The sequence below is a fragment of the Haematobia irritans genome, chromosome 1, assembly GCF_050003625.1.
Source record: "Haematobia irritans isolate KBUSLIRL chromosome 1, ASM5000362v1, whole genome shotgun sequence".
Taxonomy (NCBI): domain Eukaryota; kingdom Metazoa; phylum Arthropoda; class Insecta; order Diptera; family Muscidae; genus Haematobia; species Haematobia irritans.
Window position 1 is genome coordinate 65,189,129 of NC_134397.1, and position 27,618 is coordinate 65,216,746.

A 27,618-nucleotide genomic window follows, 5' to 3' on the forward strand; every position below is an offset into this window, starting at 1 on the left:
TTATAGGATGTAAAAAGAATTTGTCGAAAAATATTTACCTATTTTTGTGATATCAGCGTGATGTAATACTGTTTAGTTAAAATTTTCTACAAATATTCAAAATTTTCTAAAATCAACCAAAAGTTTTCTGCATGGTGAGTTCACTGTTTTTCAGTCTAAGACGTTTACTATACAGATTAAACTTAACCTCTCTTAACTGCCAAAATTTAGGCGACCATGGATGTCCACTTCTGAGAGGTTTCACTGCAATACATCTTAATCGGTTCAGATTAAGATATATTGCAGTGAAACCTCTCGAATGAAATCTACTCTTCCAGGAAGATCCGGAAATCAAATCTGGCAATCGGTTTATATGGGACCGATATGGACCAATACTAACACCACGTACCAAATTTCAACCGCGGACGAACGGAAGTAGACAGGTCGACTCAGAATTTCACCACGACCCAAAATATATACAGCAAAGCTTTTTTTATTATGTACATGCACATACATACATACATATATACATAACTAAATGCACTTACACTAATAGAAAAAAATTACGTTCCATAGTCGTGAACAGACGGTGACAAAATGAAACGGAAACGTTCACCAAAAAACGGAATGTTCACAATTTCGTTCACGGGCGTTCACGATTTCATGAACGGCATTCGTTTTTCTTTGGCCATGAAAAGTCTTAAAATAATCGTTAGACGTTATTATGGCAACTTCCTCGGTGGTTCAATGTGCTAAGGCGACTGTTTTAATTTTAATTCTGTTTATAAATTCGTAACCATAACGTTTTCAGATCGTGAACACTGGTTGTTATTTCGACAACGCATGGTGTCATTTTATCGTTGTCAGATTGACACCGTTGATTCACTTTCATGAACGAGTCGTTTTGAAATAAGCACGCCGTGCATGATTTTTTTCTTGATAATTTCTCCTCAAATTATTCATATATTATATCAAAAAGTTAACTACGTATCATTTTATTTATCACGCCAATTTTCTTCCTTTTACATTTTTGAGTCAAAAAATTTTGTGGGTCTAAAGAAATAAAATTTTGACAAAATTTCTATAGAAATAACATTTTGGCAAAGTTTCCTATAGAAATAAAATTTTGGCAAAATTTTCTATAGAAACAAAATTTTGACAAAATTTCTATAGAAATAAAATTTTGGCAAAATTTTCGATAGAAATGAAATTTTGGCAAAATTTTCTATAGAAATAAAATTTAGACAAAATTTTCTATATAAGTAAAATTTTGAGAAAATTTTCTATAGAAATAAAATTTTGACAAAATTTTCTATATAAATAAAATTTAGATAAAATTTTCTATGGAAATAAAATTTTGGCAAACTTTTCTATAGAAATAAAATTTTGGCAAAATTTTCTATAGAAATGAAATTTTGGCAAAATTTTCTATAGAAATAAAATTTTGAGAAAATTTTCTATAGAAATAAAATTTTGGCAAAATTTTCTATAGAAATGAAATTTTGGCAAAATTTTCTATGGAAATAACATTTTGACAAAATTTTCTATAGAAATAAAATTTTGGCAAAATTTCTATAGAAATAAAATTTTGGCAAAATTTTCTATAGAAATAAAATTTTGGCAAAATTTTCTATAGAAATAAAATGTTGACAAAATTTCTATAGAAATAAAATTTTGGCAAAATTTTCTATAGAAATGAAATTTTGGCAAAATTTTCTATAGAAATAAAATTTAGACAAAATTTTCTATATAAGTAAAATTTTGAGAAAATTTTCTATAGAAATAAAATTTTGACAAAATTTTCTATAGAAATAAAATTTTGAGAAAATTTTCTATAGAAATAAAATTTTGAGAAAATTTTCTATAGAAATAAAATTTTGACAAAATTTTTTATAGAAATAAAATTTTGACAAAATTTTCTATAGAAATAAAATTTTGACAAAATTTTCTATGGAAATAAAATTTTGACAAAATTTTCTATAGAAATAAAATTTTGACTAAATTTTCTATAGAAATAAAATTTTGGCAAAATTTTGTATAGAAATAAAATTTTGAGAAAATTTTCTATAGAAATAAAATTTTGACAAAATTTTCTATGGAAATAAAATTTTGACAAAATTTTCTATAGAAATAAAATTTTGACAAAATTTTCTATAGAAATAAAATTTGTTGTTGTTTTTTTATTTCAGCTTAAAACCATACATTGACTAAACTACAAGAGTAGCTTAACCAACAGAGGAAAAGAATGTTTGTCAAATTTATTTGGGCAAAGCCCTATAGACTGCAAGATGGTTGGATGGACGCACGTTTCGGAATTACCACATTCCTCATCAGCATCCTCTACTTGCAGCAAAACTATCAACCAATTATCAGAATAAATTCAGGCAGTTTATTAAACCCAACAAAAACCACACTTGAACCCTCCGAAAAAAGGTTTTACATTGATAGCCGGCTTATGCCAAATAAATTCGAAACAAACATATCTCTTTTCCTATGCCACTGTCAAATCATCGATTTGAATTCACATGGCTGGGTTTATTTTGAGCGTGCCTCCTCTTCTTTTTCCATTTGTTTTGTTTTGTTATTGTTGGTTTTGTTCTTTAAGCATTGTTGTTGTTTTTTTATTTCAGCTTAAAACCATACATTGACTAAACTACAAGAGTAGCTTAACCAACAGAGGAAAAGAATGTTTGTCAAATTTATTTGGGCAAAGCCCTATAGACTGCAAGATGGTTAAATTGTGGTGGTAAAATTTTGACAAAATTTTCTATGGAAATAAAATTTTGACAAAATTTTCTATAGAAATAAAATTTTGACAAAATTTTCTATAGAAATAAAATTTTGACAAAATTTTCTATAGAAATAAAATTTTGAAAAAATTTTCTATAGAAATAAAATTTTGACAAATATTTCTATAGAAATAAAATTTTGACAAAATTTTCTATAGAAATAAAATTTTGACAAAATTTTCTATAGAAATAAAATTTTGAAAAAATTTCTATAGAAATAAAATTTTGAGAAAATTTTCTATAGAAATAAAATTTTGACAAAATTTTCTATGGAAATAAAATTTTGACAAAATTTTCTATAGAACTAAAATTTTGACAAAATTTCTATAGAAATAAAATCTTGACAACATTTTCTAAAGAAATACAATTTTGACAACATTTTGTATCGTAATAAAATTTTGACAAAATTTTCTATAGTAATAAAATGTTGGTAGTTTATTTTTGGTGATATGAACCAATTTTTGTGTGATTGGGGATCGACTATATATAACTATAGACCGATATGGACCAATTTTAGCATGGTTGTTAGCGGCCATATATGTTACTAGCTTAATGTACCAAATTTCAACCGAATCGGATGAATTTTGCCCCTCCAAGAGGTTCCGGAGGTCAAATTTAGGGTTCGATTTATATGGGGGCTATATATAATTATGGACCGATATGGACCAATTTTTGCATGGTTGTTAGAGACCATATACTAACACCACATACCGAAATTCAACCGGATCTGATGAATTTTGCTCCTTCAAGAGGCTCCGGAAGTCAAATCTGAGGATCGGTTTATATGGGGGCGATATATAATTATGGACCGATATGGACCAATTTTTGCATGGTTATTAGAGACCATACACTTACACCACGTACCAAAATTCAACTGGATCGGATGAATTTTGCTCCTTCAAGAGGCTCCGGAGATCAAATCTGGGGATCGGTTTATATAGGGGCTATATATAATTATGGACCGATATGGACCAATTTTTATATGGTTATTAGAGACCATATACTAACACCACGTACCAAATTTCAACCGGATCGGATGAAATTTGCATCTGTAAGAGACTCCGCAAGTCAAATCTGGGGTTCGGTTTAAAAGGGGGCTATACGTAAAAGTGGTCCAATATGGCCCATTTGCAATACCATCCGACCTACATCAATAAGGGAGCCATCGTGGTGCAATGGTTAGTATGCCCGCCTTGCATACACAAGGTCGTGGGTTCGATTCCTGCTTCGACCAAACACCAAAAAGTTTTTCAGCGGTGGTTTATCCCACCTCAATAATGCTGGTGACATTTCTGAGGGTTTGAAAGCTTCTCTAAGTGGCTTCACTGCAATGTGGAACGCCGTTCGGACTCGGCTACAAAAAGGAGGAATCGGGCAGCACTCAGTGATAAGAGAGAAGTTCAATGTGGTATCACAATGGACTGAATAGTCTAAGTGAGCCTGATACATCGGGCTGCCACCTAACCTAACCTAACCTACATCAATAACAACTACTTATGCCAAGTTTCAAGTCGATAGCTTGTTTCGCTCGGAAGTTAGCGTGATTTCAACAGACGGACGGACGGACGGACATGCTTAGATCGACTCAGAATTTTACCACGACCCAGAATATATATACTCTATGGGGTCTTAGAAAAATATTTCGATGTGTTACAAACAGAATGACAAAGTTAATATACCCCCATCGTATGGTGGAGGGTATAAAAATCATTAGATAAAATCGTTGCAACACTCGTCACAAATTCGGGTTTATTTGTTCTTTAAGAAATAACTTTATAACAAAAAGGTAGTTTCGTTTGTCCAAAATTTTGTTCCTGAGGAAAGTATTTTTTCTTTTGGTGTACAACTTGCATCAACGGAAATAAATATTTTTGCAACAATTTTATTAAAATCTTCTTGATTTAAATAAAATATATAAAAAAAAAAACTAAAAATCTTAATTCGAAATTCTCAATATATTTTTTCGTCTCCCTACACTGAAAGAAGAGTTTTCTTTTCTGAGGACAGAAATTTCAGACAAGCAAAGTTTTCTTTTGACGCTAAAAACTTTTCTTTAAAAACAAATAAAATAGATTACAGACAATCGTTGTATCATTTATCATAAATTCGAGCTTATCTGCTCCACAAGAAAGTACTTTATAAGAAAAGGGAATTTCGTTTGTCTAAATTTTCGTTCCTGAGGAAAGTATTTTTTCTTTATGTGTATATGTTCATTGCAAGCTGTTGTTGTTTAACCATACATGCAACATAATCTTGGTTATTACACACTGTCAATATCACATTTCATTCCCGTTGTCGTTTACTGTGAGTAATCAGGTCTTACCGGCACTTATAGATATGTGAGCACTTTCTTTTGACCCAATATTGTGTGGTGGTCACACTACGTTTGTCCGTCCCAAGTTTAGAATGTAAAATAGCACAGACACAATAAGAAAAAAAAGACGCTCACGTTTATAACAGCGACACCGATACAGCGCACTCACAACAATATCCCCAAAAATGTCAAACAGTTTACACAGTAGGAGCAACAACGACCTGGTAACGGCAGGGGGTGAGTGTGTCGAGATATCTTTTTGTCTTTTATTCGATCGTTCTGAATTCGGTCATCAATCAATAAATATTTTTTTATAATTTTTAAAATTTTATTGGATTCTTATTGTCACTGATATTGCTTCATCGAGTTCATCAAAAGCAATTGCATTCACTCAACAAGGTTCATTGTGCGATTGGATAGAAGACCCCTTTCGAAAGTACTGAGCTACTCCATAAATATTTAGGGGAATGATTTCTTTTACAAGTTCATTTTTATTCGTATCTTTTTTTGGATCTCATATATTTTCAATATTTCTATTAATTGATTACAAAAAAAAACAAGGAACGATCGATCAGTAAATTCAAAACTATTTAGAACACGCAACCGGGACACACTCATACAGGACAAGCCAACACTAAAGAACGAACCGTACAATCGAACAGTTCGATCACAACTGCTGTTGTAAAAATGAAATTGTTTACACTTTGCCGGCGCTTGGAAGTCTCGCTTGCATGGCAGAAATTTGAGAACACCGATGGGATGATGGCTGGTTTTAATTAGACGACACGAAATTGCCTTCTCATTTTGATTTCAAACTAACTAGATATCAATTGTTGTACACTGATCGCAGAAAGTTTGATGGTATTATACATAGAAAAAATTTATTGTTTTGTTTTCAATCAAGAAATTAATTGATCCAATTAATTATATATACCCTCCACCATAGGATGGGGGTATAATAACATTGTCATTCCGTTTGTAACACATGGAATATTACTCTAAGACCCCATAAAGTATATATTCTGGGTCGTGGTGAAATACTGAGTCGATCTAAGCATGTCCGTCCGTCCGTCCGTCTGTTGAAATCACGCTAATTTCAGAACGAAACAAGCTATCGACTTGAAACTTGGCACAATTAGCTGTTATTGATGTAGGACGGATAGTATTGCAAATGGGTCATATAGGTTCACTTTTACGTATAGCCCCCATATAAACGGACCCCCGGCTTTGGCTTGCGAATCCTCTAATAGAAGTAAATTTCATCCGATCCGGCTGAAATTTGGTACATGGTGTTAGTATATGGTCTCTAACAACCATGCAAAAATTGGTCCATATCGGTCTATAATTATATATAGCCCCCATATAAACCGATTCCCGAATTTGGCTAGCAGGAGCCTCTAAGAGAAGCAAATTTCATTCGATCCGGCTGAAATTGGTACATGGTGTTAGTATATGGTCTCTAACAACTACGAAAAAATTGATCCACATCAGTCCATAATTATATATAGCCCCATATAAACCGATCCCCAGATTTGGCTTGCGGAGCCTCTAAGAGAAGAAAATTTCATCCCATCTGGCTGAAATTTGGTGCATGGTGTTAGTATATGGTCTCTAACAACCATGCAAAAATTGGTCCTTATCGGTCCATAATTATATATAGCCCCCATATAAACCGATCCCCAGATTTGATCTCCGGAGCCTCATGGATAAGTAAAATTCATCCGATTCGGTTGAGATTTGGTACATGGTGTTAATATATGGTCTCTAACAACCATGCAAAAATTGGTCCATATCGGTCCATAATTATATATAGTCCCATATAAACCGATCCCCAGATTTGGCTTGCGGAGCCCCTTGGAAGAGCAAAATTCACCCGATCCGGTTGAAATTTGGTACATGGTGTTAATATATGGTCTCTAACAACCATGCAAAAATTGGTCCATATCGGTCCATAATTATATATACCCCCATATAAACCGATCCCCAGATTTGGCTTGCGGAGCCCCTTGGAAGAGCAAAATTCACCCGATCCGGTTGAAATTTGGTACGTGGTGTTAGTATATGGTCTCTAACAACCATGCAAAAATTGGTCCATATCGGTCCATAATTATATGTAGCCCCCATATAAACCGATCCCTAGATTCGACCTCCGGAGCCCCTTGGAAGAGCAAAATTCACCCGATCCGGTTGAAATTTGGTACGTGGTGTTAGTATATGGTCTCTAACAACCATGCAAAAATTGGTCCATATCGGTTCATAATTATATGTAGCCCCCATTTAAACCGATCCCCAGATTTGACCTCCGGAGCTCTTGGAGGAGCAAAATTCATCCGATCCGGTCGAAATTTGGTACGTGGTGAAATTTGGTACATTGCGCTAGTATATGGCCGCTAACAATCATGCCAAAATTGGTCCATATCGGACTGTAGTTATATATAGCCGATCCCCAAAAATAATCTACCAAAATTAGTAGTGGCGTTCCTTAGGGCTCGGTCCTAGGTCCATTGCTTTTTATTCTATATCTTAATGACCTTTGTAGCTGCATTCCAAAGTACTGTATTCCTTTTCTGTATGCTGATGACATCCATCTCTTTTTCCATAATAGTTGTATTTCTCAGCTTCAAACAAGTGTTGACTGTGTCTTGAATATGGTTGGTACTTGGTTGGAGTCAAATAATTTAGATGTCAATGTCTCGAAATTCAAATACTTGCTTTTTGGACCAGTACTTGAACAGCCGTGGAGAATTGATGTTACTTATAAAGGTACGCCAGTTACTGGTGTTGATGTGATGAACTGTTTGGGTGTTTTTCTAGACGGAAAACTTAATTTTGAGGCCCATATTGATTACTTGTTTTCGAAGGTATTAATTTCCCTAGGTAGGCTATACAGTACTAACATATACTTACTCTTGTTTGTCAGGAGAAAACTTGCGTTTGGTTTACTTATGTCGAATATTTGCTACTGTATTGAAGTGATTTCCGGTACGACTGGGGAGAATATGCATAGGCTGGAAAGGATATTCAATATGGTAGTACGTTTTGTGTTCAGTTTGGGTCGATTTGACCACGTTTCGGAACAAGCTATTGAATTCCTTGGGATGCCTTTTGCACTGTACGTTCAATTGCGGAACCTGATCTTCTTTTATAGGGCCATCCATTGTGGATCTAGGTTGCTTTTTCTTGATAAGGTGTTTTTCTCCAGATCGACTCGCAATCCACAGATTATGTTGCCTCGTATATCGCATTCTATATGTGAACGTTCCTTCATTGTCCGCGTTGTTCGTATATGAAATAGACTACCTTTAAACCTTCGTAGTTTCAATTTTCCTATTAATACTTTTAGAGCTAGGCTTTTGGAGTTTTCTTTACCACGAATATATTCATTGTTAACGCATTATCAACGGGTGTTCCATAACTATAAATACACATTTGCAAGTCCTTTGGCTGGGGAGCCATTTTTTCAACGCTTAGTATGAGATATCTACTATATCTGAATATATATTTAACATTTAGTATTTTTACTATTTATAAATATTTTTTTTATTATTATTTCTATTTACTACACCATTGTCTTAAAGATTTTATCTATTTTTTTTTATATATACCATTGTTGAAGTTTATATTTTATTACAATTTTGTGTGATGCAGGATTTTAGGTCTATTATAATTGTTGCTGGCTTATCGGCGTACACTTTTTCTTTCAAATAACCCCAAAGAAAAAAGTCCTACGGTGTCAAATCACATGATCTTGGCGGCCAATTGACATCGTCATGACGTGAGATAACATGGCCATTGAATTTGTCGCGCAAAAGAGCCATTTTTTCGTTAGCTGTGTGGCAAGTGGCACCGTCCTGCTGAAACCACATATCGTCCACATCCATATCTACCAATTCGAGCCATAAAAAGTTCGTTATCATCTCACGATAGCGAACACCGTTCACAGTAACTGCCTGACCGGCCTCATTTTGGAAAAAAATAGCGCCCGATGATGCCGCCAGCCCATAAACCGCACCAAACAGTCACTCTTTGTGGGTGCATTGGTTTTTCGACAATCACTCTTGGATTCTCATTCGCCCAAATGCGGCAATTCTGTTTATTGACGAATCCAATGAGGTTTCTATATCACTGAAGATGATTTTCTTCGAAAATTGATCATCCACTGTTGCCATTTCTTGGAACCATTCTGCCCATTCACGACGTCCATGGTTCAAATTGAGTAAGTCTGAAATAGAGAAATGTCAAATAAAATTCGGAAAAAAACTTGGCGTTTAGGTGTGGTTCACATTCAACATCGGCCCTTACAATTTAACCACCCTTTATATATCCCGTATGGACTAACTTACAATTGAGAAGACAGTGTTAAGAAGTTTTAAGATACCTTGCCATCGGCAAGTGTTACCGCAACCCAAGTAATTCGATTGTGGATGACAGTCTTTAGTACAAGTTTCTATGCAATCCATGGTGGAGGGTACATAAGATTCGGCCTGGCCGAACTTACGGCCGTATATACTTGTTTTTTTTTTTTTTTTTTAACTTATACTGTAACATATTCTGCGTCAAGCATATATATATTTCCAGAATGTGTTCAAACACTGTTCAAACATATTATGTTTCACCTTAAGCATATCATTTTCTAAGGTCCCAAATACAGTGCACTCGCGGTAACGTGAACACCGCTTAACGTGAACACCGCATAACGTGAACAAGCTTTTCTTACACTAACTATTCCGTGACGCTGAAAAACATGAAATTTCACGTCCAATTTCAAATAGACCTACGGAATTTGTTAGTGATATAGTTTGGCTTTTTCGTGAATATTAATTATTAATTTAAATTGCGTTATAATTCCATACCCACTGATATTTTTTCGATCTCTTTCTTTTAATTTTTTTATGAAATTAAATTAAGTCTTTAACATTACTTATAACAAAAAAAAAAAGACTATCACGCTAGAATGTGTAAAACTCTCGCTATGTTTTGTTCTGAAATTCGCTGAAGTTCGCCAACGTGAACATTTTCGCTAACGTGAACTCTCTTGGATTTAATTAGTTCACGTTACCGCGAGTGTACTGTAGTTAATTTCAGTTTTCAATTTCAATTTATTTGCTTACAACAAATATGTTTAATGTATAATTGTGTAGGTGTACAAACAAAAATATATGTTTATAATTTATTTCAATATTACACCCCAAACATTTATTTATATACAAAATATGTAAGTCAATTAGCAATCCAGAACGTTTACTTAGCACACTGAAAAAAAAGCATGCCCGATTCCAAAGATTTTGTCTTTACTTTAAAAATTTTGGTATTGATTCCGAGCCAAAGAAGCGGAAAATACAAGTAAGGATACTTTTAAGACACAATTATTTTTTAAATTTGGGTTTTGTGTACTTGCTTGTAGAAAGCAAATTTTAATTTTTCGTTTTTTTTTCAGTTTTTTCTGCATATGCTATCAAAGTCCTTTAAAAACGTGTTAACAACAATTTTATTTTCCAAATTCAGGCTCGACTTCCAGTAGAAATTATGCTGTGTTTCAAGTAAAAAACGTCTTTAAAATAAAGTGTTGAAAAACATCTCAGCAAGAAAAGAGCTTCCAAAAAAGTAGTTTGGATCCCCAATCTGTGATCCGGAAGTAGTGCAAACTTGGATCATCTCCAATGAATTTTACATAGGCTTGTCATAGGACGGAAGTACTCCCTTTTTGGATCGTTTGCAATACTTTAGAAGTAGTGCCCTGGAAGTTAATTTGAATGAAAAAATTAAAAAAGCGAAAAAAAAAATTTTTCTTCAACCAATTTCAATTTTTTTTTTCAACCATATGTTTTATTACACTATTATTTTCCTATTATCTAATTTTTACAATTTGAAAAACTTTTTCGCTCCGACCATGGGTTGAACCTGGGTTTGCTGGCACCATAACAGAACGCCTTAGCACACTCAGCCACAAACGCCATTGAATATAAAGCGTCGAAAGGTCAATTCAAATGTGTGTGATATGATTGTAATACGACACCAAGGAATAACATTCTAATTGCTTCTCGAGAAGTTCTTTATTAGTATGAACGAAAAAATAAGAAACGCAGGTTCAAATCTCACCAGCGGCAATTTTTTAATCAAATATTTTTCTAAAAAATAATTTTTTTATGTTATGCATCGTTTTTATTTTTTATTTTCGGGATATATTTTCGTATAAATATATTTTTATACCCTGCGCCACACTGTGGAACAGGGTATTATAAGTTAGTGCATATGTTTGTAACACCCAGAAGGAGTCGAGGTAGACATATGGTGTCTTTGGCAATAATGCTCAGGGTGGTTCCCTGAGTCGATATAACCATGTCCGTCTGTCCGTCTATCCGTCTGTCCGTCCGTCCGTCTGTCTGTGAACACATTTTTGTGATCAAAGTCTAGATCGCAATATAAGTCCAATCGCCTTCAAATTTGGCACGTGTTCCTTTTTTGGGTCAGAATAGAACCCTATTGATTTTGGAAGAAATCGGTTCAGATTTAGATATAGCTCCCATATATATCTTTCGCCCGATATGCACTTATATGGCCCCAGAAGCCAGAGTCTTGGGCCAATTTGGTTGAAATTTTGCACTAGGAGTACAATTAGTAGTATAGTCATGTGTGCCAAATTTGATTGAAATCGCTTCAGATTTAGATAAAGCTCCCATATATATATTTCGCCCGATATGCACTTATATGGACCCAGAAGCCAGAGTTTTATCCCGATTAGCTTGAAATTTTGCGCAAGGAGTACAATTAGTAGTTTAGTCATGTGTGTTAAATTAGATTGAAATCGGTTCAGATTTAGATATAGCTCCCATATATATCTTTCGCCCGATATGGACTTATATGGCACCAGAAGCCAGAGTTTTAGCCCAATTTGGTTGAAATTTTGGACTAGGAGCATAATTAGTAGTGTAGTTAATTGTACTCAATTTGATTGAAATCGGTTCAGATTTAGATATAGCTTCAATATATATCTTTCGCCCGATATGGACTTATATGGCCCCAGAAGCCAGAGTTTTGGCCCAATTTGGTTGAAATTTTGCACTAGGAGTACAACTAGTAGTATAGTCATGTGTGCCAAATTTGATTGAAATCGGTTCAGATTTAGATATAGCTCCCATATATATCTTTCGCCCGATATGGACTATTATGGTCCTAGAAGCCAGAGTTTTGGTTCAATTTGGTTCAAATTTTGCACACGAAGTACAATTCGTAGTATAGTCATGTGTGCCAAATTTGATTGAAATCGGTTCAGATTTAGATATAGCCCCCATATATATCTTTCGCCCGATATGGACTAATATGCTCCTAGAAGCCAGAGTTTTGGACCAATTTGGTTGAAATTTTGCACTAGGAGTACAATTAGCAGTATAGTCAAGTGTGCCAAATTTGATTGAAATCGGTTCAGATTTATATATAGCTCCCATATATAGCTTTCGCCCGATTTACACCCATATGTCCACAGAGGCCAATTTTTTACTCCGATTTAGTTGAAATTTTGCACAGGGAGTATAATTAGTATTGTAGCTGTGCGTGCCAAATTTGGTTGGAATCGGTTCAGATTTAGATATAGCTCCCATATATATATTTTTCTGATTTCGACAAAAATGGTCAAAATATCAACATTTTCCTTGTAAAATCGCCTCTGCTTAGTCGAAAAGTTGTAAAACTGACTGCAATTTTCCTTAACTTCAAATTTGATGGATGTGGTATGGTATCGAAAATTTAAATCTACAAAGTGGTGCAGGGTATAATATAGTTGTTATCTCTTGTTATCTTTACAAGTCTTTCGTTATCCACCTCCGTCGCTTTCTTTATATTTTTCCTCTATTCTCTTTCGCTTTCACTGACGTTCCTAAACATATATATGTTTATACGAAATTTCTAAATTAATATCCCAGCAATAAAATTTGGAAGTTCTTCCAAAGGCACAACTTTAAAAGCACTTCCAAAAGATATACTCCCAAAGATGTTCGTTATTTCAACTACACAGGAAGTACTTTTAATTCAATTATTTGTAACTCGTTTTTTTCTTATTTTTAATGGTTAAATTTAATTTTTGTGTTTCAAACAGGTTAAAACAGAGTAAGCTTTAATAAAATGGTACAAATTATTGAAATTTTGTCGAAAAAATTCAAAATCCATTCAAGAAATATTGCGAATTTTTCAAAATATTTTAATTCAAATGTTTCGGACAAGCGTTAGAATGCATTAAAAATCATACAAAAAATATAAAAATTATTTATTTGTCAAAATATGATAACATTTATAAATTCACATTCAAAACACTGAATTTGAATCACAGAGTAAGAAGTGATGCAATCTCAGTGCAATGGCTGTTGAAATGTTGGACATTCGTCCTATGACAAGCCTGCGTTAAATTCATCGCTTCTGCGCCAATTTTGCACTACTTCCGGACCCAAAAAACATTTGCAGAACTTTTTTGCGATGCTTTTTTTACTGGGATATACTTGCATCCAGAGACATTATATTTAACCCTTAAATGGGCACTGTAGCTTTTAAGATAAAACCAGAAAGTATTAGTTTAATGCGCATTATATTTTTTTAAATACAACCACTATTTTTGAAAAAACAAGTAAGTAAAGTAGAAAGTCGGGCGGGGCCGACTATATCATACCCTAAACCACCATTACAGAATTAGTAATCATAAGCATTTGTGGGGTAACATATAGGCCTGGGAGATAAACCGCAGTTACATATTTAAGAAAATTAAGGGGTACTTGTCTATGGGTGCTTTGTGTCAATCTGACTATAGCTCATAGTCAATGTTGCCAGGGAAAATTTTCGGTTTACCCTACAAGGACAAAAAAAGTTCCCTACTTTCCCATACATTCCCAAACAATTTTCCCTACTATATTTTTCGTTAAATTTAAAAAAAAAATTACAAAACAAAAATGGTTCTAAGTACTTTATTATCTTAAAACATGAATATGCAACGTATATAACTTAGAATATAAATTTGTATTACCACCACGGTTGCCACAGTTGGTAGAATTCTACCCAAATTAGTAACCTTTTTTGTTAAATCTCTATAAAAATAAAATTTTGGAAAAAGTTTCTATAAACAAATTTTTGTGAAAAATTTTTCTAGAGAAATAAAATTTTGACAATAAATTCTATAGAAATAAAATTTTGAGAAAAAATTCCACAGAAATAAAATTTTGAGAAAATATTTTATAGAAATAATATTTTGAAAAAAAATTTCTATAGAAATACAATTTTGACAAAATGTTCTATAGAAATAAAATGTCGACAAAATTTTCTACAGGAATAAAGTTTACCACACATTATTAAAGATCAAGCCTTGCCGGCTTCTAATTTCCTTCTCTAGAGCCACCAAAATGTAAAAATTATTACAAATTATGTTGAGTGAAAATGTCCTACATTGTGGCCCTACGTCCCTACAAGACGCTAAATATTAGAAAAACCCTACATATAGGGAATTTCCCCTACTTCTAGCAACACTGGCTGTGTTGATATTGCGCCTACGGAGTTTGTATGCCACAAATATTGAGCCCATTATTAAAAAAAAAAAACCGTTAAATTAGTGTGAGTAATACATCAAAATTTGTAAAAATCGAGCAATGTTCTTATGTAAAAGCTACAAGTACGTATAAATACGATCGGCTAGTACATCAAAATTTGAAGTTTGAGTAACATTGGTTAATAAATAAGAGTATTATGGCCAAATTTGGGAAAATAGAGCGATGCATATATATGGAAGCTATATCAAAATCTGAACCAATTTGCATAATATTTTGCGGGTTTGATTAATACCACAAAAGGTTACCTTGTGCAAGATTTGAGTAAGATCAGTTAAGAAATGAGGCCTGTATGGTCAAACATAAGGTTACTAGGGGCGAAGTTTTCAAAATGGGGTGATACATATATGGGAGCTATATCTACATCTGAACTGATTTCGATGAAATTTTGCACATATAGTAAGTGCTATAGAAGACTACATTTAGCCAAATTTGGGTCAGATCGGTTGATAAATAAGGGTTTTATGGCCAAATTTAGAAAAATCGGGCGTTACATATTTATGGGAGCTATATCTAAATCTGAACCGATTTCGATGATTTTTTGCACATATAGTAAGTGCTATAGAAGACTACATTTAGCCAAATTTGGGTCAGATCGGTTGATAAATAAGGGTTTTATGGCCAAATTTAGAAAAATCGGGCGTTACATATTTATGGGAGCTATATCTAAATCTGAACCGATTTCGATGATTTTTTGCACATATAGTAAGTGCTATAGAAGACTACATTTAGCCAAATTTCAGATCGGTTGATAAATAAGGGTTTTGTGGCCAAATTTGGGAAAATCTGACGATACATATATATGGGAGCTATATCTAAATCTGAACCGATTTGGATAAAATTTTGCAGACTTGAAGGGCGATGGAAAAGATTACCTTTTGCCAAATTTGACGATGCGTTTGCAAAAACGCGCAACGTGACCCCATTTGTCGAAATCGGGCGATACATATATATGGGAGCTATATCTAAATTTGATCCGATTTCTTCCAAATTCAATAGCGTTCGTCCTTGTGCCCAAAAAACTCCCTGTACCAAATTTCATCAAAATCGATTAATAATTGCGACCGGAATCCTGTGAACAACAAATACATGGACAGACGGACGGACGGACGGACGGACACCAAGCGCTAGATCGACTCAGGAGGTGATTCTGAGTCGATCGGTATATATTTTATGGGGTCTAAAATCAATATTTCTGGTAGGCACATTTTTTGGCCGATCAAACTTATTATACCCAAACCACTATGTGGTTTAGGGTATAAAAACACAAGAAAAAATGTTTGAAAAAAATATGCATATTTTAAATCTTTTTCGGAGGAATCGATTTTTTTCTGCATTTAAGGGTTAAGAAAATGTAATGTCCCAAACGTAATATGTTCTAAGATATGTCCCAAACATGTTATACTAAGTTATGAACATTATATTCTTGCTCTTAAAAATAATATGGTAAACATTTTTTGTGGCCACTGGTATTCAAAGAGTTAATAAACAATCGAATAGTCTTAAATTATTCCAGAACTACTATTTCTAATATAGAATTTTATTTTATAAATTGTAATAATGTTTACTAATTTTTCTTCAATTAGGATCACAATCTAATTTACTCAACATACCATGAGCATCACAAACAAATTTTTCTCTATGACATGAATTCTTGAAGATTTCAATGTAGTTGTTCGTGTTGCATGTCAGTATACTAAGGAAACATAGGCGACTGACAACAACCTGTTGATTATTGATTCAAATTGAATTGAATTGTCGCCATGTCAATTTTAAATTGGCTACTTTATGTAGATTGAATGGAATCAATGAATTGGGTGGTTGAATGGTGGATGGATAGATGGATGTGTTCAAACGGAGAAAAGAAAGTAATGATGATTTTGCGGTCTTGGTGGCTCGCTCACCACACTGTGATGACAAAGATATTAGAGTAGACTCATTCCATTATATCGTTTGTATCGTTCACCACACTTCCATATCTCCAACTCCCTCTCCATTTAGTTTCCTTCATCGAGGCGATAAATCAATTTAAATTTATCTGTTTATGACTGCAGGTGGCAATGTACGCAAGCAGCCACTTTAACATGTTTCCCTATCCTTCCTCCATCTACATCCATGATGAAGATAGTATAGTTTTATAGTTATTGCTAATGCAAAAATATTTGAATACTTGGCGCCCCCATTGATGCGTGGAAACATCCATTCATCCATCCACCATATTGACACAGCTTCGACTATATTTACATTTTATCTAAGAAATGAAGAAATATGGTTGTATGACATTTGAATTTGAAGTTATAAACAAAATTTATTTTATATATACGAGACACAGAAAATTATATACACGAACATTTTTCCTTTTAAAGTTTTATTTGAGTTTTAAAAAATATTGAATTAAAAATTTTATTGATTCAACAAATTTCTTAATTGAAAAAAAATCTATCACAAAAATTAATAGTATCAAATAATTTTTTAATTGAATCAATTAATGTTTTAGTTGGACCAATTAATTTTTTAATTGATACTATCATTTCTGTGATTGAATACATTCCAATTAAAAATTAATTGGATCAATTAATTTCGTAATTGAAGACTAAAAATATCATTTGTGTGTATGTACATACAAAAAAAAAATTCACGAAAATTTTTCCAATTAAAATTTTAATTGAGTTTTAAACAAGTATATACGGCCGTAAGTTCGGCCAGGCCGAATCTTGTGTACCCTCCACCATGGATTGCGTAGAAGCTTCTACTAAAGACGGTCACCCACAATCGAATTACTTGGGTTATGGTAATACTTACCGATGGTAAGGTATCTTAAAACTTCTTAACATCGTCTTCTAAATTCTAAGTTAGTCCATACTTGGTATATATTAGAAAAAAAGGTATATATAGGTAAGTCTACAAATAATTACGAATCGATATGGACTTTTGCACGGTACTTAGAGAGCCAGAATTGAAATATGGGGATCGCTTATATGGGGGCTATATACAACTATGAACTTGATATATACGCCTCAGATCGATTTATCTGAGGGGTATATATAACTATGGACCTAGTTAGGCATGGTGGTTAACGGTCATATACTAGCACAATGTACCAAATTTCAACTGACTCGGATGAAATTTGTTCCTCCAAGAAGCTCTAAAACCAAATCTCGGGATCGGTTTATATGGGGGCTATATATGTTTATGGACCGATATGGACCACTTTTCGCATGGTTGTTAAATAACATCCCAGCAAAAAAATTGGAAGTTTTTCCACAAACATTTCTTCTAAAGCGCATCGTGGGATCCCCCAATGTTTTTTTTTTTTCACTTCCGGTGCAGTCCTTTTGGACAAGTGCACAAACATTTCTTCTAAAGCACATCTTGGGATCCCCCAATAATTTTTTTCTACTTCCGATGCAGTCCTTGTGGACAAGTATTAGAAAGAACGCAATCAGGCTATTTTAAGTGCAAATTTTGGACAATTAAATTTTACAAAAAATAGAAAACTAATAAAAAACTAAAAAAAATAGAAAATTAATAAAAAATAAAAAATAAAAAAAAAATAATAATAATAATAAAATAAATTTCATTCCCGCTGGGATTTGATCCTGTGCCGATTGACTTTTTCGCTTCCATGGAAGTTCTTTTCAGAAGGTTTTGCAAATTACGAGAATTTTTAATTTTTTTGTTAATTTTTAATGGAAGAAATATATTTACACGAAATTAAAAAATAAAAACGATGCATAACATAGGAAAATAATTTTTTAGAAAAATATTTGATAAAAAAATCGCCGCTGGTGAGATTTGAACCTGCGTTTCTTATTTTTTCGTTCATACTAATAAAGAACATCTCGAGAAGCGATTAGAATGATATTCCTTGGTGTCGTATTACGATCATATCACAAACATCTGAATTGACCTTTCGACGCTTTATGTTCAATGGCGTTTGTGGCTGAGTGTGCTAAGGCGTTCTGTTATGGTGCCAAACCCAGGTTAAACCCGGAGCGGAAAAGTTTTTCAAATTGTAAAAATTAGATAATAAGAAAATAATTGTGTAACAAAACATATGGATGAAAGAAAAAGTGCAATTGGTTGGAAAAAAATTGTTCTTTTAGCTTTTTAAATTTCTTCATTCAAATTAACTTCCGGGCACAACTTCTAAAGCAATGCAAAGGATCCAAAAAGCAGTACTTCAGCCCTATGACAAGCCCATGAAAAATTCATTGGAGATGATCCAAGTTTGCACTACTTCCGGATCACAGATTGGGGATCCAAACTACTTTTTTGGAAGCTTTTTTTTTTGCTGGGATATACTAACAGCACGTACCAAATTTCAACCAGATCGGATGAATTTTGCTTCTCCAAAAGGCACCGTCGGTCAAATCTGGTGATCAGTTTATATGGGGGCTACATATAATTGTGGACCGATATGGACCAATTCCTGCTTGGTTGTTAGAGATCATATACTAGATCCACGTTTTTCATTTCAACTGAATCGAATGAATTTTGCTCTTCCACGAGGCTCCGGATGTCAAATGTGGGGATCGGTTTATATGGGTGGTTACATAGAATTATGGACCGATGTGGACCAATTTTTGCATGGTTGTTAGAGACCATATACTAGCACCACGTACCAAATTTCAGCCGGATCGGATGAAATTTGCTTCTCTTAGAGGATCCGCAATCCAAATCTGATGATCGGTTTATATGGGGGCTATACGTAACAGAGTTTCGATATTTGCAATAACATCCGACCTACATCAATAACAACTACTTGTGCCAAGTTTCAAGTCGATAGCTTGTTTCGTTCGGAAGTTAGTATGATTTCAACAGACGGACGGACGAACGGACGGTTGGACATAGATCGACTCAGAATTTCACCACGACCCAGAATATATACACTTTATGCAGTCTTAGAGCAATATTTCGATGTGTTACGAACGCAATGACAAAGTTAATATACCTCCATCCTATGGCGGAGGGTATAAAAATATTCAATTAAAAATTTAATTGATTCAACAAATTTTTTAATTGAAACAAAAATAAATCACAAAAATTAAAAGTATCAATTAATATTTTAATTGAATCAATTAATTTTTTAATTGACTTTCTATTAATTTTTTAATTGATACTCTCATTTCTGTGATTGAAGACATTTCAATTAAAAAATTAATTGGATCAATTAATTTAGTGATTGAATCTGAATTTTTTTGTGTGTAGATGTTGAAGATAATGAGGAATTTGAGGGGTTTAAAATTAAGTATGTTTGTATTTAATTTAAATAACATGTATTACTATATCCAGTAATCCCAGCAAAAAATATCCCATACAAAACAACCGAATCAGCGTTGATTTTCATGAGCGATGTCCCGATTTAGAGCAGCTTCTACATAGCGATGATATAATTTTTCATTTCAATAGCAATATTGCTCAGAAGTGATATATAATCTTGAGTTTCCTATTTTATAGCATTGTTGGTGCGAAGGAAAACAGCACTACCTTTAATGCATCTATACTGCATGAATTGGTTGCAATAATGTAAACGAATGATCATAAACTAGTTTGATTACTCGTTTATGTTATTGCCACCGATACATGCAGTGTGAATGCACTGCCTACTTTATTGTATACCAAAAAGCGCAACTAAACTCTTTCTGCTGAAGGATTTTTTGCTAGGATGCTCCTTTTCGGATCTGGAAGTCGTGAAAAATCGTATCAGAAACAATGACTTTAACATAGGTATGACTTTAACATGAGTTCTTCACCAAACTCCTCAATTTGTCCTTGGAATCGCTCATTATACCCGATGTCTGGAAAATGGGTAGGGTGATTCCACTACTGAAACCAGGTAAAGACTCGATCAAGGGTGAGTCGTACAGACCGATTTCCCTTCTCTCGACAGTAGCCAAGACAATTGAGGTACTACTCCTTCCCAAGCCACAGGACGGTCCTCGTGGCACTTGACCTATCGAAGGCATTCGATGCGGTCAACCTTGGTGAATCGTACAGACCGATTTCCCATCTCTCGCCAGTAGCCAAGACAATGAGGCACTACTCCTTCCCAACCTTGTAAAGAATTTTCCAGCTGTTAATCATCAACATGGATTCCGCAAAGTACACAGTACGACAACGGCTTTGCATGCCATTTCAGCATATATAAATAGGGGACTCAATCAGCCCAAACCACAGGACGGTCCTCTTGGCACTTGACCTATCGAAGGCATTCAATACGGTCAACCATGCCAGACTTTTCGAGGACATCGAGAACACGGCATGAACCAAGCGTTGGGTTACTAATTATTTGTGCGGGTGCCAGTCGTACGTGGAATTTAGGGATAGGAAATCAAGACCCCGTAGAGTGAAACAGGCATTTCCCTAGGGTGGGATGATATCTGCGGCACTGTTTAACCTCTACCTATCTTCTATTCCACCCCCTCCTGACGGCACGGAGATTGTATCATACGCAGACGACTGTGCAATCATGGCATCTGAGCCCAATTTTGATGACATCTGCGATCGATTAAACGTCTACCTCGCTAATCTTACCAGTTATTTCACTGCGAGAAATTTTAGGATATCCCCAACCAAATCATCAGCCACACTATTCACTACATGGACGGCAGAAGTACGCAGGCAGTTGAATATTAGGTCGATGGCGAAACGATTCCGACCACAAATTACCCCAAGATTCTCGGGGTCACAGCCTTTTCGGATCCTCTGCCCATGCCACTGCAATTTGTAATAAGCTCCGTGGTAGAAACAAGGTCTTCACGTCACTTGCCGGCAGTACTTGGGGTGCGGACAAAGACACCTTGTTAACTACCTATAAGACAATTGGCCTGTCAGTGATAAACTATGCAGCTCCAGTGTGGATACCGTAGACTAGTGAAACGCAGTGGAATAACATACAGACCTGCCAGAACGCTACCCTTCGAACTGCGACTGGGTGTCTCCGTAGCACACGCCTGGATCACCTTTATGTGGAGACAAAGATCATACCTGTGCGTAGACACAACTACATGTTGTCAAAGCAGTACCTCCTGGGTTGTTATCGCAGTAATCATCCCAGCCACCATCTCATGGATACACAACCACCACCCAGGAACGTAAGAGTTCATATACATCATCTAGAGCGCGAAATCCAGCCCTACAAAAGAGTGCCTCTAGATCAAGCAGCGAACCTGGCAGGTTTGAACAGGATTCATGAGGATAGTGTAGCTGAAGCGGTGAGAAGCTACGAGGTTAATCCTGTTCTCGGATTCCGACCACCACTTATTTTCTTCTGTTGAACCCACCTGATTGTTCCAAAAACATTAGCAGACTGCTTAAGTTAAATTTTTCCAGGTCTAAAGCTATATGCCCCTAAAATTCGCGTACGCCTTATACAAAATGCAGGACATTCACACATTAGGTTTTTATACCCTCCACCATAGGAGGGGGGGTATATTAACTTTGTCATTCCGTTTGTAACACATCGAAATATTGCTCTAAGACCCCACAAAGTATATATATTCTGGGTCGTGGTGAAATTCTGAGTCGATCTGAGCATGCCCGTCCGTCCGTCTGTTGAAATCACGCTAACTTCCGAACGAAACAAGCTATCGACTTGAAACTTGGCACAAGTAGTTGTTATTGATGTAGGTAGGATGGTATTGCAAATGGGCCATATCGGTCCACCTTTACGTATAGCCCCCATATAAACGGACCCCCAAATTTGGCTTGCGAGGCCTCTAAGAGAAGCAAATTTCATCCGATCCGGCTGAAATTTGGTACATGGTGTTAGTATATGGTCCCTAACAACCATGCAAAATTTGGGTGACATCGGTCCATAATTATATATAGCCCCCATATAAACCGATCCCCCGATTTGGCTTGTGGAGCCTCTAAGAGAAGCAAATTTCATCCGATGCGGCTGAAATTTGGTACATGGTGTTAGTATATGGTCCCTAACAACCATGCAAAAATTGGGTGACATCGGTCCATAATTATATATAGCCCCCATATAAACCGATCCCCCGATTTGGCTTGCGGAGCCTCTAAGAGAAGCAAATTTCATCCGATCCGGCTGAAATTGGGTACATGGTGTTAGTATATGGTCCCTAACAACCGTGCAAAAATTGGTCCACATCGGTCCATAATTACATATAGCCCCCATATAAACGGATCCCCCGATTTGGCTTGCGAGGCCTCTAAGAGAAGCAAATTTCATCCGATCCGGTTGAAATTTGGTACATGGTGTTAGTATATGGTATCTAACAACCATGCAAAAATTGGTCCACATCGGTCCATAATTATATATAGCTCCCATATAAACCGATCACCAGATTTGACCTCCGGAGCCTCTTGGAAGACCAAAATTCATCTGATTCAGTTGAAATTTGGTACGTGGTGTTAATATATGGCCTCAAACTCCAATGCAAAAATTGGTCGAAATCGGTCCATAATTATATATAGCCTCCATATAAACCGATCCCCAGATTTGACCTCCGGAGCCCCTTGGAAGAGCAAAATTCATCCGATTCGGTTGAAATTTGGTAGGTGATGTTAGTATATGGTATCCAACAACCATGCAGGAATTGGTTCATATCAGTCCATAAATATATGTAGAACCCATATAAACCGATCCCCAGATTTGACCTCCGGTGCCTTTTGGAGAAGCAAATTTCATCCGATCTGATTGAAATTTTGTACGTGGTGGTAGTATATGATATTTAACAACCATGCCAAAAGTGGTCCATATCAGTCCATAATCATATATAGCCCCCATATAAACCGATCCCGAGATTTGGTTTTGGAGCCTCTTGGAGGAGCAAATTTCATCCGAGTCAGTTGAAATTTGGTACATTGTGCTAGTATATGGCCGTTAACAACCATGCCTAAATAGGTCCATATCGGTCTATAGTTATATATAGCCCTCAGATAAATCGATCCCCAATCACACAAAAATCGGTCCATATCAATAATTTTATATAGCCCAATATTTCAATTCTGGCTCCCTACGTACCGTGCAAAAGTCCATATCGATTCGTAATTATTTGTAGACTTACCTACACATACTTTTTTTTTGTCTAATGTATACCACGTATGGACTAACTCACAATTTAGAAAACGATTTAAAATACCACAACCCAAGTAATTCGATTGTGGATGACAGTCTTTCGTAGAAGTTTCTACGCAATCCATGGTGGAGGGTACATAAGATTCGGCCTGGCCGAACTTACGGCCGTTTATACTTGTTATTTATGCCTTTTCCTTCGCAGCATGGCAGCTAATGCTGTAGTCATTACATTTCCCGCAAATAGTTTTTGCAAACTCGCCAATCAGACATCGATTTCCTAAATTCGTATTTCACACCAAATAATTCAGAGTTTCTTAAAACTTGTGAATTTTACCGCAAATACGCCCATCTTGAACATCGTATGGCGCTAAAGGCATATTTGCAATTTTGAACTCCAATTTTTGCCTTCAAACTACGAAATTTTATTTAGCACATCAAAAAATTAATTACGTCTAATAAATGTTTTTGAATTTGTCGCACAAATATTTACCTATTTAACCTCGTCTGGCAGCCGACATATTTATTCCAGTGACAGTTCATTTTATTGCTTACAAACTTACAAAAGCATTTTTTATTCGATTTACCTGAAATTAGAAATCTGGAGTCCATGGCGCCGATTCGCCTGAAACTCAAAATATAGACGTATTTTGGGTCCTTAAATATGTGTACGGAACATGGTGTGAATCGATCCATGTTTTGGAATATCCCTATATAAATCAGATTTGTCTGAAATTCAAAATCTAGCAGTATTTTATGTCAACATATAAGTGTGCCGGATATGTTATTTGTCAGTCCATGTTTTAGTATAGCGCCCATATAACATCGCAATTATTTATTAAAAAAATTAACACCACAATAGGTGTTAATGTAAAAAAAAATTTTGATTAAAGCTGAGAATTTTTCAATTAAAACAAGTATATACGGCCGTAAGTTCGGCCAGGCCGAATCTTATGTACCCTCCACCATGGATTGCGTAGAAACTTCTACTAAAAACGGTCATCCACAATCGAATTACTTGGGTTGTAATAATACTATATATGATTATGGACCGATATGTACCAATTTTGACATGGTTGTTAAAGACCATATACTAGCACCACGTACCAAATTTCAACGGAACGGATGAACTTTGCCCCTCCTATATAATTATAGACCGATGTGGATCAATTTTTGCTTAGATGTTAGAGACCTTATACTAACACCACGTACCAAATTTCAACCGGATCGGATGAATTTTGCTCCTCGAAGAGGATCCGGAGGTCAAATCTGGGGATCTGTTTATATGGGGGCTATATATAATTATGGACTGATATGGACCAATTCATGCGTGGTTGTTAGAGATCATATACTAACACCAAGTATCAAATTTGAACCGGATCGGATGAATTTGCTTCTTTTAGAGACTCCGCAAGTACAAATCTGGGGATCGATTTATATATATATATATATATATATATATATATATATATATATATATATATATATATATATATATATATATATATATATATATATATATATATATATATATATATATATATATATATATATATATATATATATATATATATATATATATATATATATATATATATATATATATATATATATATATATATATATATATATATATATATATATATATATATATATATATATATATATATATATATATATATATATATATATATATATATAATTATGGGCCGCTATAGACCAATTTTTGCATGGTTGTTAGAGATTCTCTTAGAGGATCCGCAAGTAATACCATCAATAACTACATCAATAACAACTACTTGTGCCAAGTTTCAAGTCGATAGCTTATTTCCTTTGGAAGTTAGAGCCACCCTGGTGCAATGGTTAGCATGCCCGCCTTGCATACACAAGGTCGTGGGTTCAATTCCTGCTTCGACCGAACACCAAAAAAAAGGTTTTTCAGCGGTGGATTATCCCACCTCAGTAATGCTGGTGACATTTCTGAAGGTTTCAAAGCTTCTCCAAGTGATTTCACTGTGGAACGCCGTTCGGACTCGGCTATAAAAAGGAGGTCCCTTGTCATTGAGCTTAACATTGAATCGGGCAGCACTCAGTGATAAGAGAGAAGTTCACCAATGTGGTATCACAATGGACTGAATAGTCTAAGTGAGCCTGATATATCGGGCTGCCACCTAACCTAACCTAACCTACCGTGATTTCAACAGACGGACGGACGGACATGTTTACTCGTAGATTGCCCAGAATTTCACTATGCCCCAGAATACATATATACTTTATGGGGTCTTAGAGCAATATTTCGATGTGTTACAAACGGAATGACAAAGTTAATATACCCCCATCCTATGGTGGAGGGTATAAAAATAGTTGATACAATTAATTTTTTAATCAAACTTGAACGACTTAGCCAATTAATAAAAACTTAATTGAAACGATCAATTTTTTAATAAAAAAACAATAACGGCCATTTTCATGTAGCTCCGTTAGTCTTTAACTGCCAGTTAACAGAAAGTAATTTACAACTATCTTCTCTCCTTTTGTCTTTAACTGAAAAATGTCAGCAGTTAAGTTCCTAACTGGTATATGGAATATGTAGGTAAAATGACAGATATGTGCATAGTGCAGTTTAATAGTTCGCTGACCAACGTTGCCCTATGGCAGCTTCATGAAAATGGGGAAAAGTCAACTAAGAAAGAGTTTTAAAATAGATAATTTGTTGAGTTTTGCAATCAACATCATTTATATTTTTAATTGAATCAATTCAAAAATTAATTGAAATTTTCTAATGAAATCAATAATTTTTTTAATCAATTATGTTTTTATACTCAATTAAAACTGTGATTGATATTATCATTTCCGTGATTTAAGACATTCCAATTAAAAAAATAATTGGATCAATTAATTTCGTGATTGAATCAGAATTTTTTTCTGTGAACAAAGGCAATGTTTATCCAATTTGCTTTAAATTTCAAATTGATTGGTATTTTAGGTCCATAAACAATTATGCCGAAGGTGGAGTGTGTTGCTGCATGTTTTGGTATAGCCCCCATACAGACAGATCTCCCGATTTGACTTTTTAATCGTCCAGACACTCCAATTTTTATCCGATTTTCTTGAAATCGAAAATCTTTTGTTTAGGTCCGATACTATATCGGTCTATTAGTTTTGTTTCACATCAAAAACTCCATCTATTGAAAAAATAATGGAATTCATTTTACTAATCCTAACATTCAATTCATAAGAATCCACGATTCTCTAGATTTAAGGCAGATATTTTAACCAAACTTTCAATTTATTTGAAAGATATGCGTGAGGTGTTTCCAATACCACTTAAGCTATATCTAAAATAACAACCATCCAACCACAAGTGGTTTCCCTCAACTATCTACTTACTTGTCATAGATACGAGGACACGATTCATCCTACAATTCGCATTCCTTATCATTTCTCTTTTTCTATAGCTTGTTTGATTCTTGTAAACGTGCCAATGCTGGTGCTTTGTTGACATATTGTGGTCTTGCATTAATGTAATGACATGATGACTTTTCTCATTCTAATAATACGTATAACACCTCGTAATGCTTCAGACATAGTGGTAACACCGGCGCCCGTTTTCTCGTGAATGGCAATTGGCATTAATAAATTTAAAGAGTTGATATATGGTTACAAATCTTAAAGAAAGTTTACCTTTTCTTATGTTACCTTACATCTATGGAGCTATTTAGCATTATGAGTCATACAAAATAGATGATTTATCGTAGTTGCTTAACTTCGCAATAAATATGAAATATAGGTACTATGAGCAGAATATGTTGACTACAGTGATGCCAACTCTCGAAGGGCAAAAAGCACCAGAAATATATTATAACTTCTAACATACCACCCCACTACAAAAACTACTAAAGCCAGCTA

General features: G+C 34.7%; 2 protein-coding genes across 4 annotated transcripts in view; one reads left to right on the top strand and one right to left on the bottom strand.

Moving 5' to 3' along the window:
• Nucleotides 1-5,758, bottom strand: part of Ect3 (Ectoderm-expressed 3) — a 40,202-nt gene extending 34,444 nt beyond the window's left edge. Inside the window, exon 1 of one of the 2 annotated variants that reach the window (XM_075290616.1) lies at nt 5,218-5,758. The gene's annotated coding sequence lies outside the window, so the exon portion shown is untranslated. Of the gene's footprint in view, nt 1-5,091 lie in introns of both variants that reach the window. The other variant, XM_075290615.1, reaches the window with a different exon arrangement.
• Nucleotides 1-27,618, top strand: part of Tk (Tachykinin) — a 152,094-nt gene that overhangs the window by 72,253 nt on the left and 52,223 nt on the right. The window lies entirely within an intron of this gene.